We start from the raw sequence: 17500 nt of genomic DNA, 5'->3' as shown, positions 1-17500 counted from the left end.
CTCCTAAACTTCTGAATGTAACTTTGTTACAATTCTTTGCCTGGTATATAGAAAGTGAATTTTCTTAGCTTCTCATCACTAAATTTTTGCATTTAGCCCCACATGGATGCACTGGTATTCATCTTCTGTGTCTTTTAGAGGATGAACTCTCCTTCTTTCTAGCTAAAGTCCAGTCTTTTACCTCTTGGTTTCTGATTATATTCCTTCTATTTTTTTTTTTTTGTATTGATCAGTGTTCCGAGAAACAGAATAAAATAGGAAAAAACCCCAAGATTCATTTTGAGGAACTGGATTATATGGTTTTGGAGGTAAATAAGTGCTATAACCACCATCTTCAAGCTGGAGACCCAGGAAAAGCTGGTAGTGGTGTAATTTCACTTAGAGTCTGAAAGCCTGAGACTAAGGGTAGCTGATGATGTAAATCTCAGTCTAAGACAGAAGAAAACCAATGTCCAAGCTCAAGTAGGAAGGCGGGAAGGGAGCAAATTCTTCCTTTCTTTGCTTTTTGTTTTATTCAGGCTCTCAATGGATTGGGTGATGCTCACTCACATTAGGGAGGAAAATGTGCTTCCTGAGTTCACTGATTCAAACACTCATCTCCATAAACCCCTCACAGAGTGGATCCTCAAGCAATTTTCAGAAGGAATATGTAAGAAGTATGGGATCTTCTATTCACATTTGGTATTCTGAACCTGAATGAAGATATGTAATATGTTTTTTTAAATTTATTTTTCTTTTCTTCTTTTTCGTTGTCTTGGTCTTCGTTGCTGTCTTCGTCTTCTTGCTTTTTGGAGCCATATCTGTGGCATATGGATGTTCCTAGCCTGGGGTCAAATTGGAGCTGTAGTTGCTGCCCTATGCCACAGCCACAGCAATGCAGGATCTGAGCCACATCTGTGACCTACACCACAGTTCATGGCAATGCTGGATCCTTAACCCACTGAGTGAGGCCAGGGATTGAACCCATATCCTCATGGATATTAGTCAGGTTTGTTACATTTGAGTCACAATGGGAACTCCAGTTCGTTTTTTATTTCTGCCCACTTAGCATGAAATAGGTCCCTTTTAGTCTGGGGACACTTGTCTTTCTTCAGCTTTCAGCTTTTCTTGTACTTTTCCATTTTGTTTTCTGTTTTCTCTTCTGTTCTCTTATTAGATGGATGTTGGATGTCCAAGACTGATCATATTTATCATTTAAATTTTCTTTCATATTAAATGTCTTTTCCTTATTTTATTTTTTTTTCACCTTTTATGTTCTTGCATATCAACTCAAATTTTCTCCTAGGTCATTTGATTTTCATCTTGCTCACTTATTCTCCATTCCTTAAACAGCAGAATGAGTGGGAACTTAATGTGGAAGAAAAACAAGAAATTTATCCAGTGTGTGTACTTGGAACTGTAGTACATGTAAAAGGCTCATGGTCGTATTACTTGAATTAAATATTCATTAATTAAATCCAGTATGTGCTGGGCCTTGTTATTGCAGCTGGAGATACACTAGTGAACAGAACAAGTAGGCTCCCTGTTCTTAGAAACTTAAATTCTGGGAGTTCCTCTTGTGGCTCAGTGGTTAGCGAACCCAACTAGTATCCATGAGGACATGGGTTTGAACCCTGGCCTCTCTCAGAGGGTTAAGGATCCAGTGTTGCTGTGAGCTATGGTGTAGGTCACAGATGCAGCTCGGATCCAGTGTTGCTCTTGCTGTGGTATAGGCCAGCAGCTCTAGCTCTGATTCAACCCCTAGCCTGGGCACTTCCATATGCTGTGAGCGCAGCCCTAAAAAGATTAAAAAAAAAAAAAAAGAAATTTAAATTCTGTGTAACGGCTGGAGGGAGGAGAAAAATAGACAAACAATAAATACTAAATATATTCCAACATGCATATATACATTCAAAAATATGTATATGAAAAAAAGATTGAATAATTAAATAAGAAGGAACTATATCATGATAGTACTGTGTAAAAAATTAAAATAGTGGTGACATGATGGAGATTGGTTAGGAAGTCATTTAATCAAAAGGATTAAGGGTTGTCAAGTCCAGTCTATTTGTTGTTTTTTTTTAAATTTTTTATTAGAGTTGATTTACATTGTTCTGTCAATTTCTGCTGTACAGCAAAGTGACCCAGTCATACACACTCTCTTCCTCATATTATCTTTCATTTTGTTCCATCACAAGTGACTGGACATAGTTACCTGAGCTACAGCAGGACCTCATTTTCTATCCATTCTAAGTGTAACAGTTTGACTCTAATAACCCCAAACTCCCAGTCTATCCCACTCTCTCCCTTTCCCCATTGGCCACCACAAGTCTGCTGTCCAGTCCTATTTGACCAGGTGACATTCAAGTTGAAATCTGGAGCACCAACTGTGGTGCAACTGGATCTGCAGCATCTTGGAAGTGCTGGGACACGGTTTGATCCTGGCCTGGCACAGTGAGCTAGGGATCCCACTTTGCCACAGCTGTGGCTTAGTTCACAGCTTCAACTTGGTTCTGATCCTTGATCTGGGAGCTCCACATGCTGCAGGGCGACCAAAAGAAACAAACAAGTTGAAATCTGAATGGATGAAGAGAGAAAGAGTATTTTAGGTAGATGGAAGAGCTTCTATGTAGCCCTATGACAGGGACAGAAAGAAGGCCAGAATGGTCAAAGCCTGGCATGTAAGAAAGTGGTATGATTGGGATCAGAAATAGAAGCAAATCCCTAGGGCTTTGTAAGCCGTGGAAGGAATTTGGATTTTTTTCCAAGAATGATGAGAAGCCACTGGGGAATTTTAAGGAGTACAGGGGGGCAATCTGACTTATATTTTGGGATGATTTCTCCAGTTGCTGTGTGAAGTATGGATTATATTGGAGCTAGAGTGAAAGCAGAGGGATCAGCAATAAGTTCAATCAGAGGCTATTGTGGAAGTGCAGGCAAAACTTAGCTTTCATCAGGGCTAATGGTAGAAATTGAAATAAGTGGATCCAGTGAAATTACTGAGTTGAAGTGATTATGGTTTTTTCAATTTTAAAAATTGTTCCCTAAAAGTATTTTACTAATTTGCACTCCTCTAATGGTGTATGAATGTATATAATAATAATGTAAAGTGGAAATTGTCTTAGAGGTCTACACTTGAATTTTATATAAGATAAAAACGTGGAGTTTCCATTGTGGCTCAGTGAGTTAAGGACCTGACCTTGTCTCTGTGAGGATGCAGATTTGATCCCTGACCTTGCTCAGTGGGTTAATGATCTGGTGTTGCCACAAGCTGCAGCAAAGTTCGCAGAATTGATTTGGATCTGGTGTCACCATGGCTGTGGCGTAGACCTTAGCTGTAGCTCCAATTCGAACCCTAGCCTGGGAACTTCCATATGCCACTGGTGCAGCCATAAAAAGAAAAAACAAACACTTGAAAACATGATCTTACATGTATTAGTTCAAGATAAGTTCCTTTCCTAGGAAGGTGTCTCAAATTCTGGTAATACATTATATGGCATAGTGTCTCAGCATTTCTTTTTTTTTTAATGCCATATGCTCTATTGTTTGACATCCCTCTGCTTTCCATGTTATATATGGACATGCATATATTCTATTTCTTCTCTTACCTATCTATCATGTATTTTCTTACTGAAGTACAATTGATGTACAATATTATGTTAGTTTCATGTGTACTACATAGTATTTTGACCTTGCATACATTATGAAAGATGATATTATAAATCTAGTAACCATCTGTCCTCATACAAAATTATTACAATCTTATGGACCATATTTCTTATACTGTATATTATATCCCTATGACTTATTTATTTTATAATTGGAGGTTTGTGTCACATAATACACAATCTGTTTTTTCCCTCCTTTCAGTTCCTCCTCTCTGGCCAACACTTGTTCAATCACTATATCTATGAGTTTTCATTTTATTTATTTGTTTTTTAGATTTCATATGTAAGTGAGATCATGTGGTATTTGCCTTTCTCTGTCTGATGTATTTCATGTAGCATAATACTATCCATGATGTAGCAAATGTCAAGATTTCATTTTTTATGACCAAGTAATATTCCAGTGTGTGTATATGTATATCTATATTCTTTATCCATTCATTTATTGATAGACATTTTCCCAAAGAAGATATACAGATGGCCAACAGACACATGAAAACATGCTCAATTTTGATAGTTTTTTGTTGATGTCTTTAGGATTTTCTGTATATGGTAACATGTCCCCTGCAAACAGTGACAGTTTTATTTCTTCCTCTCCAGTTTTGATTTCTTTTATTTATTTATTTTTCTTTTCTGATTGCTGTGTCCAGGACTTCCACTACTACATTGAGTAAAAGTGGAGAGAATGAATGTACTTGTCTTGTTTCTCATTTTAGAGGAAATGCTTTCAGCTTTTCATTGTTGAGTATGATGTTGGCTATTGGTTTGCCATATATTACCTTTATTATGTTGAGGTATGCTCCCTCCATACCTACTTTGTTGAGACTTTTTTTTTTTTAAATCATAATGTTATATTGAATTTTGTCAAAAACTTCTTCTGGATCTCTTGAGAATGATCATGTGGTTTTTATTCTTTAGTATGTTAATATGGTGCATCACATCGATTTGTGGATATTAAACCATCCTTGCATTCCCGAGATAAGTCCCACTTGATCATGCTGTATGATCCTTTTTTAATTTTTCTTTTTTAGGGCCACACCCACAGCATATAGAAGTTCCCAGCCTAGGGGTTGAATTGGAGCTGGAGCTGCCAGCCTATGCCACAGCCACAGCAATGCCAGATCTCAGCCATATCTACAACCCACTGCAGTTTGTGGCAATGCTGAATCCTTTAACATACTGAGCAAGGCCAGGTATCAAACCCACATCCTCATGGATACTAGTTGGATTTTTAACCCACTGAGCCACAAGGGGAACACCTGTCTGATCCTTTTAATGTAGTGATTCAGTTTACTAATATTTTGTTGAGGATTTTTGTTCCTATATTCATTAGTGTTATTAGACTGTAATTTTCTTTCTTTCTTCCTTTTTTTGATGATATTTTTGTCTAGTTTTGTACTAGGGTAATATCTCTTATGAGAATGGATTTGTAAGTGTTCCTTCTTCAATTTTTGGAATAGTTTAAGATTAGATTTAACTGTTCTTTAAATATTTTGTAGGATTCCCCTATGAAAATATCTGGTCCTGGGCTTTTGATTGTTGGGAGTTTTTTGGTTACTGACTCGATTTTATTACTGGTAATCAGCTTGTTCATATTTTCTCTTTCTTCGTGGTTTAGTCTTGGGAAACTTTGTATTTCTAGGAATTTGTCCGTTTCTTCTAGGTTCATTTTATTGATGTGTAGTTGTTCACGGTAATCCTTATGATCCTTTGTATTTTCGTAGTGTTGATTATAACTTCTCCTTTTTCATTTATAATTTGTTTTGGCTGTGTCCGTGGCATGCAGAAGTTCCAAGGCCAGGGGAAACCTGAGCCACAGCAGTGACTATGCTGAGTCCCTGACAACTAGGCCACCAGGGAACTCCTTCATTTCTTTTTTTTTTTTAAACTTCTACCTAATTAAATTTATTATCAGTTACCATGAGGCTTAATGAATGATATTGTAATAGGATCAGAAGAGAAATTAGGCATCAGTTTTACATTCATGAAGAAGAGTACTTAAATGGATATGGATTTGCATGCAATATCTTTTTTTTTTAAATATTATTTCCCCAATACATTTTTTTTCCTACGGTACAGCATGGTGACCCAGGTACACATACATGTACACATTTGATTTTTGCACATTATCATGCTCTATCATAAGTGACTAGACATAGTTCCCAGTGCTACACAGCTGGATCTCATTGCTAATCCATTCCAAAGGCAATAGTTTTATATCTATTAACCCCAAGCTCCATAACCACCCCACTCCCTCCCCCTCCCCCTTGGCAACCACAAGTCTATTCTCCATGATTTGCTTTTCTGTGGAAAGGTTCATTTGTACTATATATATTAGATTCCAGATATAAGTGATATCATATGATATTTGTCTTTCTCTTTCTGAATTACTTCACTCAGTATGAGAGTCTCTAGTTCTATCCATGTTGCTGCAAATGGCATTATTTCATTCTTTTTGATGGCTGAGTAGTATTCCATTGTGTATCCACATCTTCCTAATCCAGTCATCTATTGATGGACATTTGGGTTGTTTCCATGTCTTGGTTATTATGAATAGTGCTGTAATGAACATAGGGGTGCATGTGTCTTTTTTAAGGAAAGTTTTGTCTGGATATATGCCCAAAAGTTGGGATTGCTGGGTAATATGGGAGTTGTATGTATAGATTTCTAAGGTATCTCCATACTATTCTCCATAGTGGTTGTACCAGCTTACATTCCCACCAACAATGCAGGAGGGTTCCCTTTTCTCCACACCTGCTCCAGCATTTGTCATTTGTGGACTTATCAACAATGGCCATTCTGACTGGTGTGAGGTGGTATCTCATGGTAGTTTTGATTTGCATTTCTCTAATAATCAGTGATGTGGAGCATTTTTTCATGTGCTTATTGGCCATCTGTACATCTTCCTTGGAAAAATGTCTATTCAGGTCTTTTGCTCATTTTTCCATTGGGTAGTTGGCTTTTTTGCTGTGGAGTTGTATAAGTTATTTGTATATTTAGAGATTAAGCCCTTTTCAGTTGCATCATTTGAAACTATTTTCTCCCATGCTGTAACTTGTCTTTTTGTTTTCTTTTTGGTTTCTTTGCTGTGCAAAAGCTTTTCAGTTTGATTAGGTGCCATTGGTTTATTTTTGCTCTAATTTCTATTGCTTTGGGAGACTGACCTGAGAAAATACTCATAAGGTTAATGTCAGAGACTGTTTTGCTTATGTTCTTTTCTAGGAATTTGATGGTGTCTTGTCTTATATTTAAGTCTTTCAGCCATTTTGAGTTTATTTTCATGCAGGGTGTGAGGGTGTGTTCTAGTTTCATTGATTTACATTGCAGTTGTCCATGTTTCCCAACAATGCTTGCTGAAAAGACTTTTTCCCATTTTGTGTTCTTGCCTCCTTTGTCAAAGATTAATTGACCATAGGTGTCTGGGTCATTTCTAATTTTATTGATTTGGTGAGCTTGGCTAAAGATTTGTCAGTTTTGTTTATCATTTCAAAGAACCAGCTCTTAGGTTTATCAATATTTTGTGTTTTCTTTTTAGTTTTTATTTCATTTATTTCCACTCTGATGTATATTATTTTTTCCTTCTCCTAAGTTGGGGTTTTGTTTTTTTCTTTTTCTAGTTCCATTAGGTTTAAGGTTAAATTGTTGGAATTTTTTTGATTATTTGTTTCTTGAGGTAGGTTTGTGTCACTATACACTTTCCTCTCAGACCTGCTTTTGCTGCATTCCATAGATTTTGGATTGTTTCTGTTTTTCTTTGTATCCAGGTGTTTTTTAAATTTATCCTCCTATTTCTCCAGTGACCCATGGTTTGTTTAGTAGTATGTTTTTAGATTCCATGTGTTTGTGTATTTTGCAGATTTTTTTTTCCTGTAGCTAATTTCTAGTCCCATACTGTTGTGGTTGGAATGATGCTTGATTTGATTTCAGCCTTATGAAATTTATTGAGACTTGTTTTGTGGTCTAGCCTGTGATCTATCCTGGATAATGTTCCATGTGCATTTGAAAAGAATGTATATTTATTCATTTTTGGATTAATTGTTCTTTATATGTCTGTTAACTCTATTAGTCCAATGTGTCATTTAAGGTCAGTGTGCTTTCTTATTGATTTTCTTTCAAGATGATCAGTCCATTGACATAAGGAGGGGTGTTAAAGTTCTTTGTTATTATTGTATTATTGGCAGTCTCTCCCTTTATGTTTGTTAATATTTGTTTTATATATTTATGTGTTCATATGTTGGGTACATATGCTTACAATCACTGTATTGTCTCATTGGATTGATTTCTCTATCATTATGTTAAGTCCTTCTTTGTCTCTTGTTACAGTATTTGTTTTAAAGTCTGTTTTATCTGATAAAAATATTACTACTCTAGTTTCCTTTATATTTCCATTTATATGGAATACATTTTCCCTTATTCTCACTTTTGGTTTGTGTGTCTTGTTTGGCTGAGAGGCCATGCCTTGTGTGGGCCCTCCAGAGGGTGGGATAGGCTTCTCATGTGGTTGGCTGAATGAACCCAGGGGGGCTCAGGGCTGGTGCTAGCTCACTTGTGGTTGGGGATATAGTCATGTTTGGTTTTCTGCATGACTGAGGAAGCTGCATGATGTCGGCTTGGCCTTGGTGGGATCAGGGTTGGGACCGGCTGACCAATGAGCAGGCCAGGTCCCCAACACTAACATACCAGAGGGAGAGTTCCAAAAATGCACCTGCTAGCACAGTGTTATTGTAGTAGAACAAATTTTCAAAAATGTCTGCTGCCAGTGTCTGCATCCTCAAATGGTGTCCCACTTACTCCTGTATCTTCTGAAGGCTCTCCAAGATCAGGAAGTGGGTCTGACCTATGCTTTGTTCAAACTACTTCCTCTGTTCTTGGACTTGGAGGATATTTTGTGCATGTCCTATAAGAGTAAAGTTTCAGTTTCTTATAGCTCTCTGACCTTCCTGAACATAATCCCCACTGGTTTTCAAAGCCAGATGATCTAGGAGCTCATCTTCCCAGTGCTGGATCCTTGGGCTGCTGAGCCTGATGTGGGGCTTAGACCTCTTCCTCTTTGGGGAGGATCTCTACAATTGTGATAGTCTTCCTGTTTGTGGATCACTGACCCTAGGTGTGTGGATCCTGACTATGCCAAGTCTTTGCCTTGCTTACTTGTCTTGTTTTGGCTCCTTCTTTATGTGTTTAGTTGTGGAAAAAGTTTTCTGCTAGTCTTCAGTTTATTATCATAGGTAGTTGCTCTGTAAGCAGTTATAATTTTGGTTTGTCAGTGGAAGGAGGTGAGTTCAGGGTCTTCTTACTCTGCCATTTGGCCATCTCTCCTCTCTTTCCTTTTTTAGATTGTGAACTTCGAGGGCAGGCAGAAACAGTCAACCTAAGTTGCAGTGCTCAGTAAGACTGGTGCTTAAGAATCACCCATGATCATGTGAGCAAATCACTGGAAAAAGAAACTGATCATTCATTATGTTAATTTTATACTGCAACTTGATTACTGAAGAGTAATGAATCTTTTTTTTTTTTTTTGTCTTTTTGTCTTTTGAGGACCACACCTGCGGCCTATGCATATGGGGGTTCTCAGGCTAGGGGTCTAATCGAAGCTGTTGCTGCTGGCCTACGCCAGAGCCATAGCAGTGCCAGATCTGAGCCACTTCTGTGACCTACACCATAGCTCATGGCAATGCCAGATGATTAACCCACTGAGCAAGGCCAGGGATCAAACCCACAACCTCATGGTTCCTAGTCAGATTTGTTTCTGCTGCGCCACAATGGGAACTCTGAGAGTAATGAATCTTAACAGTTCTACCAAGATTACTTAATATCTATACTCATATATCAGACACTATTAGGGAAAGAATCCAAAGAATCCCTTTTAACTGTGTATAATGGAAAAGATTTAGAATTCATATTCAGAGAACTTGAATTCAAATTTTGGCTATGCTCCTTTCTGATAGTGTGACCTTGGGTCTTTTTTTCTTCAACTGTAAACCAGGCTAACAATAGGTTGTCTTACCTAGATCATAAGATTTTCTAAGATTTTGAGTTACATGTGAAAAGAACTTATAAATTCTAAAGTACAAATAAGGCGTTCTATTTAATACAATATATATTTCATTGTACCTGTGGCTATACTGCATATACTGTTCTCTACTTTTCACATGTACTAATTCGTTATTCCTCATGACTCTCTTATGAGGCCAGAGCTGCTATTATACCCATTTTTCAGATGAGTAGATGGAGGGGAAGAGATTAAATAATTTGTCAAAAGTCATATACTCAGTAAATGACAGTTAGGACTTGAACCCAAGTAGTTGGATAGTACAGTCCCTGCTTTTAATGACTCTAATCTGTTAGTACTCTTTAAAGTTGGCACTATTAAACTATTCAGAGGACATGTATTAATGTAAAATATATGCCAGGCACTGTGCTAAATACTGAGGGTACCGTAAAGAAAGGGCAATAGTATTTAAAGACTTTTAAACCTCTGTGCAGGTGAAGAGTTATTTTTTTCTTCAATCAAATTAAAAGCCTCATTCTCAAACAATTGTAATGGCCCTTTACTTAATTAGCATATGTGAATATACAGATGATGAGTCAGTATTATAGACTAGCACATATTTTATTGCATATCATCTTCTCAGTTAATATTATTTATTTTATTTATTTATTTTTTGCTTTTTAGGGCCACACCCACAGCATATGGAAGTTCCTAGGCTAGGGGTCAAATTGGATCTGAAGCTGCTGGCCTACGCCACAGCAATGCAGCAGGATCGGAGCTGAGCCGCGTCTGTGACCTACACCACAGCTCACGGCAACTCGGGATCCTTAAAGCACTGGGTAAGGCTAGGGATCGAACCCTAATCCTCATGGATCCTAATTGGGTTTGTTAACTGCTGAGCCATGAAGGGAACTCCCTCAGTAAATATCCTTTATTAACTGGGCCATATTTCTTCCAGAAAAATGTTCTATTTTAACATTCCAAAGAGATTAATTTTCTTTCAAATAGATAGAGAGCTATTTTAGTTTCCTTTCTTAGTATTTGTGGCTATTCAGACATACTCAAGACTTCATGTTTGAAGACCTCTGCTAATGGGATTACCACTTTCATTTTCAATTTAGTGGTCAGAGTGACTTTTACTTAGAGAATTCTAAAGTAAACATATAGTTGTGGGTTTACTAACTATATATATTTTTATAACTATAGTACCATGGAAACTATATATCTACAATTTGATGTATATCTCATTTTAACTGCCTAATGGAGGTATGCTTTTTAGAGTATGTAAAAGAATTTTCTTCAGTTCTATATCATAAAAGTCAATTCTTTTTTTGCATGAATTTTTCTGCGATACAATAGATGATTATGCAAGGCCATTTGTGTAAGTGAATTGCTCAGTGATATTATCAGCCAAAATTGTAGGTTGAGGTCAAGTGATGTCAAGTTATTATTTAAAGAAACAAAGACAAAAAGAAAAGACAAATTATAGAGGAGAAATTTAATACATTTTGGCAAAATAAGTAGGAAGGTCAGTAAAGGACATGAAGCTAGAGTGATGTCATTATAATTGGCTTCAGTTCAGAAGTGGCAGGGTGGCAGTTAGCCAAAAAGGCACTTTGATGTTGTTTGTTTGTATATTGCTGTTTAGCTATCCCTATCCAGAAGTGGAGATTACAACAGATAATTTGATGGTAGATGACTGAATATTGTAGTTACTGCCTTATTTTAAGCTTTGTTTTTAAATGCAGTGACTATATTTATTTAGAACTTTCATTTTTAAGATGCATGCAGATCAGTGAGACCTTCTACAATATAGACAGGTTAACCTGCTGCAGAGATTATTTATTTGATGTGGTAAGATGGATATAGATATTGATTTCAACAAAACATTTAGGGAGGATTCCTATGATGTTTTTAAATTGTGAAATAATCAAACCTCTGCAGCATCCTCTCTTGCTTCATGGGTGATATTTATGCAGTGCCTATGAAGAGGGAGAAAGGAGTCAGTTGGAAAGATGTTTTCCTTTTTTAGTTTCTCATTAGATTGTGTTTTGCACTTCCCCCACTGCAGACTATAGCCACCTGAATAGCTCTTACTCTCTTGGCTAAATCACATACATTTAGCAAGAGATAGCTTCCTTTGGGTTAGAGGTTTTAGGTATAATTTTTGTTGTATGCAGCTATTATAAAGCAAACATGTCCAATAGAAATATAACGCAAAACACAAATATGAGCCACAAATGTTATTGTAAATTTTCAGGTAGTCACATTTAAACAAAGTTAAACTTAATTTAATGATATATTTTCATTAGTGCAATCCATCCAGAGTAATATTTAAATATGCAATCAAAATAGCTCTAATGCTGCAGCTGGTTTTGAGACTATACTGATACTTATGGTCCTGGTGCTCTTCTAACCATTCCAGATTCTTTTCACTCTTGGTTAGCACTTTTGCTAGTAAATGTCTTATCTAGTGGGTGATCCTGACCAAGTTTTTTCAGGCCATGCAGCAGCCTAACTACTTACCATCAAATCTGAACAGAGCCATCCAGTTGGCCTTTCCCATTGATGACTGTTGTCTCCAAAGGCCAAGCCAGCAACCTAGGGTAGGGGATGGAGTGTTACCTATCAAGTATGTTTATTTCAATAAAACAAGGATAGATGAGGTGATTACTGGGTTTTTCTATGCTCCATGCTCCCTTTGTAAACTAGACCTAGTGAAACTATTTATTAGCATGTGTTCCCATTCTAACATGGGTAACTGGATGATTTTTGAGTTCCTGAATAATAAATATGACCTTGAAGTTTCTGGGTATTCTTTCTTGAGTGTGATTACCTGAGTGAATGGTCCTAGGTTTCTGTGAAGGATTGGTTGAATCATTACCGTGTAATGTTGTCTCAGTATTATGTGGTCATTCCTGATGTATTCCTGCCCTCTTCTTCAGTTACTGGAGGCCCATATGGAAGACTGGGCTTGATCTTGAGAGGAACATATGCTGTATTGAAAGGCAGGGGTCTTTACATTGTTTTCAAGTTAAGGGGGGAATTCTGGTTTTTAACAAAGAAGAATAGACCACTTTGATGGGCTCAGAAAAGTCATGAGAATTGGAGTATTTAAGATTTTTGAGAATTAGGACCTAGACAGTCCCATTCCCAGGTTTACTAATCCAGGTCCTGGTCTTGGCACTGCAGAATTGCCTGTTTTAGAATTTAACCTTCTCTGGAAGGTTAGCTTTATAATTCAGTTCTGGGAACGAACCTCAGCTTTCTTTGCCTTTTAGTTACAGTAAAGCAGAGATTCTCTGTGCTGCCAAGGAATCCCTCTGGCTTTCACACTTTACCTTAAATTGGTGATTAATTTTCTCCAGTTTCATTGTTTTTCTCCAATGAATTGATAGCCCTTAGCAACAGCCATTACTTCCATAGTCTCTATAATTACTGCCTCCCTCAGATCTCTCACATGCTTGAGATGTTGCCTGCAACCAGTGCTTTCACTACCAAGCCAGTTCGCTCTAGGTGGAAGTCTTAACAATTGCATTGCTATAGCATGCCAGGGGCTATTAGCAACACACCCATCACCAGTGACAGGGTCTTCCCTGCTAGCCTCAGTAGGTGATTCAGCTCCAGAATTCCATTTTAGACCACTCCAGACTTTAGGTAAGTATTTAGGTAAGTATTCCTGGGAATGGGCTTTGAGATGGCGATTTGCATGTGCAAAGTTTATTGGTGAATGCTCTCAGAAATTTGATTTGAAGGCATTGAAAGGGGTAGAGTTATACAGAGAGAGATTAAAGCCGTCCCACAGTTACAATAAAGAAGCTCTGGCATATACATGGCTCTTAGAACTGTCCTTAATTAAGGCATGGGGACTGGTTCTTCCCCACACCTCTCCCCCCTTAGGAAACTAGTCATTGAATGTGGACTGCCCTTGGGGAAGGGCATTATCTGGGATTAGGTGGCCTTGGATTCCAGGAGAGAAACTCAGCTATGAGCTAACAGCAGCCTGTATTCCCAGAAGTTGTGGTGTGATTGCTTGGTCCAGAAGGGTGCTCTTTGGTGGCACATCTTTGACCCACTCCGTTAGGTCCCAGGCATAGAATGATCAGCTTCTATGTAAAACATTTATAGGTAAAACGGTAGAGTGCACAGAACAACACTTTCAGCCTATGTTCTCAAGCAAGGGAGCAAGAAACTCTTGGAAGCAATATCTGAAAATTTAAGTCCCAGACTTTGTTTCTTGCACCTGTTTCTCCAACCTGGATGTTAAGAGTGGAATTCCCTAGAAATTAACAGCATTCTTTTCAAATCACAGGGGAAGTTATGTTTCTGCAAATTTGAGCTTTCATGACACGAATGCCTGTTCCCATTGGCATAGTTCTTGCTGAGCAGATTGACAAGCATTGATATATTTCTGTCAATCAATGGTGAAACTATCTCAGAGGAGATGAAATCTTCAATTTATGTACAAAATTTATGGTGGGGGCATCACCTAGAAAAGAGAAGTCTTCCATACCAGGCACCCCATTCAGTATAATAGTTGTACATAACTGACTCAATCAAGGACACAATGCAGTGTATTTACAGACACAGATACATTGCATCCCTGCAAACATAATAGCTCTCTGGACAAATAATTTTGATTATTTAGGTTCAAAGAAAAATTAGATCATGAGCCAAGTATCAAATATGAGGCCAAATATTTCCATTTATTGTGTGGTTCATATTGCTAACTCATTTGTGATACATTTAGGTGCGGCCTTCTGCCACAGACTTTAGTCATTTATGTAACTTAATCACAATTTCTTTTGGTCACTAAGCCACATCAACCATCAAGTTCTGAAATTTCTGATGAAATTTAGTGCTACAAACAAGTAATTATTTGATACAAAATCTTAGTATCAGAGTGTTCAGTTTTTTTTTTCTCATCAATTTCTTCTGCCTTTTATTCCCACCACAGCACCACAAATGGGCATTGTCCTATTTGTAAACTTTTTGATTAAAGCGAAGAAATGCACACCAGAGACATAAAATAAATAAAATAAATATAAAATACCAATGTTAATTTACTACATAACTGCCCATAACTTTTAATAGCTTATGAATATTTGATGCTATTCAAATATGTGTAACAGAATAAATAACCTCTATATTAAGTTCCTATGATATGTCAATGGAAATAATCAATAATCTATAATAGGAATGGAAAAGAGTCAGAGGGCAGATTCAAAAAGCACTTGAGGGAGTTCTTGTGGCACAGTGGGTTAAGAACCCAACTAGAATTCGCTCAGTGGGTTGAAGCTCTGGTGTAGGTTGCAGAGGCGGCTTGGATCTGGCATTTCTATGGCAGCTGCAGCTTTGATTCAGCACCTAGCCTGGGAACTAACATTTGCCACCCAAGCAGCCCTAAAAAGAAAAAACAAAAATAAAAAGCCAAACCAAACCAAACAAAAAGCACTTGAATTGTGTTCCACTGGACTACAAAATGGAGGTGGCTGATAAAGGCAAAAACTGCAGAATTACCTAAATTGTTCATCAGGAGTTAGGATTGGTGCTGGCAAGAAGTAAGGGTACTTATTGGAGTTCCTGCTGTGGCTCAGTGGTTAATGAATCTGACTAGCAACCATAAGGATGCAGGTTTGATGCCTGGCTTCACTCAGTGGGTTAAGGATCTGGCGTGGCTGTGAGCTGTGGTGCTGGTCACAGACACGGCTCAGATCCCACACTGCTGTGGCTGTGGTGTAGGCCATCAGCTACAGCTCTGATTCGACCCCTAGCCTGGGAACCTACATATGCTGTGGGTGTGGCCCTAAAAAGAAAAAAAAAAAAAGAAGTAAGGGTACTTGTTAAGCAAGGGTTGGCTGGGGCCTGTACTGGCTCCCGCTAGCAGATACTGTTTTGAGAATGGCTGGTGGTGTCCTTGAGTCTGATTCAGCTCAGAAAATTAAGTTCTCATCATGCAGGAATGTGTCTGATACCACATCCACAGTAGCCACTCAGCTCCCTTTGTATACCTGAATCATGGTTACTCCATTTTAATTTTTTTAATGCATTTTAAAAATGGTTACTCCCTAACCCACTGAGTGAGGCCATGCATCCATTGTAAAGCAGGTATACAATGCATGTTTGATAGGCAAAAAGATTGCTCTATTAAGCATAAAATTGAAGTCAAAACATGTGTAAGTGAGACTGATATTCCCATACCTCTGTATGTGAAAATTTCTTTGATCAGATGCTTAGACACATTTTCGTTAACCAGTATTAGGCAAGGTCTCAAATTGCTGACAGCACAACCCACTTAAAGACTTACGATTTTTCTTTTCTTTCCTTCTTTCTTTCTCTTTCTTATTGTTACTGTTGTTTTTTCTTTCTTTTTTTTTTTTGCCTTTAGGGAGAACACTCTTAACACCCTCTTTTCTGTCCTTATTCTGTCTTTTTACCTCTGAAGAATCTGAGTGTTGATTTTAATTCTCTTTAGGATTATTTCCTCTTCTCCTAGTTTTTCTGCAACCCTGGTCTCCAGATTACCTTCCAAGATCTCTGTTTATTTCTTCTTTGTTTCTTCAAGTAATTTCTCCCTCTCTATGCTTTAAATATGGGTGTTGCCCCCAGTTCTGCCTTTCCCTCTTACCTTATATGACTCTCCATTTTCTGCCTTTGCCATTTCGTGCACTTTCATGACTTCAACATGACCCCATGTACCAGTGACTTTCAAATCTTTCTTTAGAGATAGTGGGCCGTCTTCACAAGGATGTCGTACAGGCTTCTCACATTCTACCCCAAATTGAATCACTATGTATAAGTTCAGTTTGAATAGTCACACTGGGAAGCAGAAATATAACTTTATATTCTATGATATCTCATCCCCCCCAACAAATAGCATATTTCTTTGGAACATAATAATTTCAAAATGATCTTTCAAACTCAATATCTATGGGCCAGGGTACACACCCTAAATAAATGAATGAGGTCTTTACTAATTATTTACTTATTAAATAAAATTTTAAATTAAGTGATTATATGAAATAATGTTTTTCTGTGTTTCCATGATAAGAGTCACTGGGAGTCTAGAGATTAGTTAGTTCTGCTAATCAACAGTAGGCCTGTTGTAGGCTAGTAATTTGGAAATTTTTCTTTTTACAAATACCTACTGATAATTATCCTGATCAAAGAACTTTTGGAAACAGTGATTTGAAACTTAGTTTTCAGCTTCATTTTTAGATACTGTCTTATGTTACTGATCCCAGAATGACCCACTGAAAAGGCTTATCCAGTCCAGTTTTAGGGAAGGAAAGTAAGTTTTCTGAACATTCGGTTTGATAAATAAATACTTTATTTTCATTGTTTTCTATAAGACATTGTTTCTTGTTTCCATTTCTGGTCCAGCTCTTCTAGATTACATTTTCCTTGAATGGTCCATCTTCCTTAAGTTGAGGCATAGCAGTCAAATCATTTTTAAAACGTGTTTTTTTTTTATTAAAAGGATTGTTATATTAAACAACCTTTGCTTGCTTTCTCTTCCTCCTTTCTCTCCAGAAACTTGTTAGGAATTAGGGTGCTTTGCATAGACTCAATATTCTGACCTTTCTATCTTAATTCTCGCATTGATGATTCCATGTATGCCAATCTGGATCTCGTTTCTTTAATGGATCCAGTTTCCTTTGGCATCCTGGTTAAGATAATATCTCCTTCTACTAGGTCATTATTGAAAACATAGTTGATGATATAAGGGATAGAAAAATATCATGGAGGATGTCTTACCCTCCAGCCCAAGTATCACCCTCACTGTTGACCTTGAGCCTGAGATTCAGGTTATGAGGGCTAGGGATCCTCTCTTTTGACATGAACATGCTGACAGGACAGATGGCCA

The 17500-nt window shown here is 37.5% G+C and overlaps 1 long non-coding RNA gene across 5 annotated transcripts in view; it reads left to right on the top strand.

Moving 5' to 3' along the window:
- LOC106505481 (uncharacterized) overlaps positions 1 to 17500 on the top strand; it is a 712816-nt gene that overhangs the window by 164247 nt on the left and 531069 nt on the right. Inside the window, exon 4 of one of the 5 annotated variants that reach the window (XR_014825022.1) lies at positions 519 to 1456. The exons of the other annotated variants lie outside the window; for them this stretch is intronic. This is a non-coding gene — a long non-coding RNA (uncharacterized LOC106505481). Of the gene's footprint in view, positions 1 to 518; positions 1457 to 17500 lie in introns of those variants that run through there. 5 annotated transcript variants of the gene reach the window in all.

Source organism: Sus scrofa, chromosome 13, assembly GCF_054392235.1.
Source record: "Sus scrofa isolate SSC_HxYL_T2T_F1_AM1 chromosome 13, Sscrofa_HxYL_maternal_Yorkshire_Landrace_v2.0, whole genome shotgun sequence".
NCBI lineage: Eukaryota > Metazoa > Chordata > Mammalia > Artiodactyla > Suidae > Sus > Sus scrofa.
This window is presented reverse-complemented; position numbering and strand designations above follow the sequence as displayed.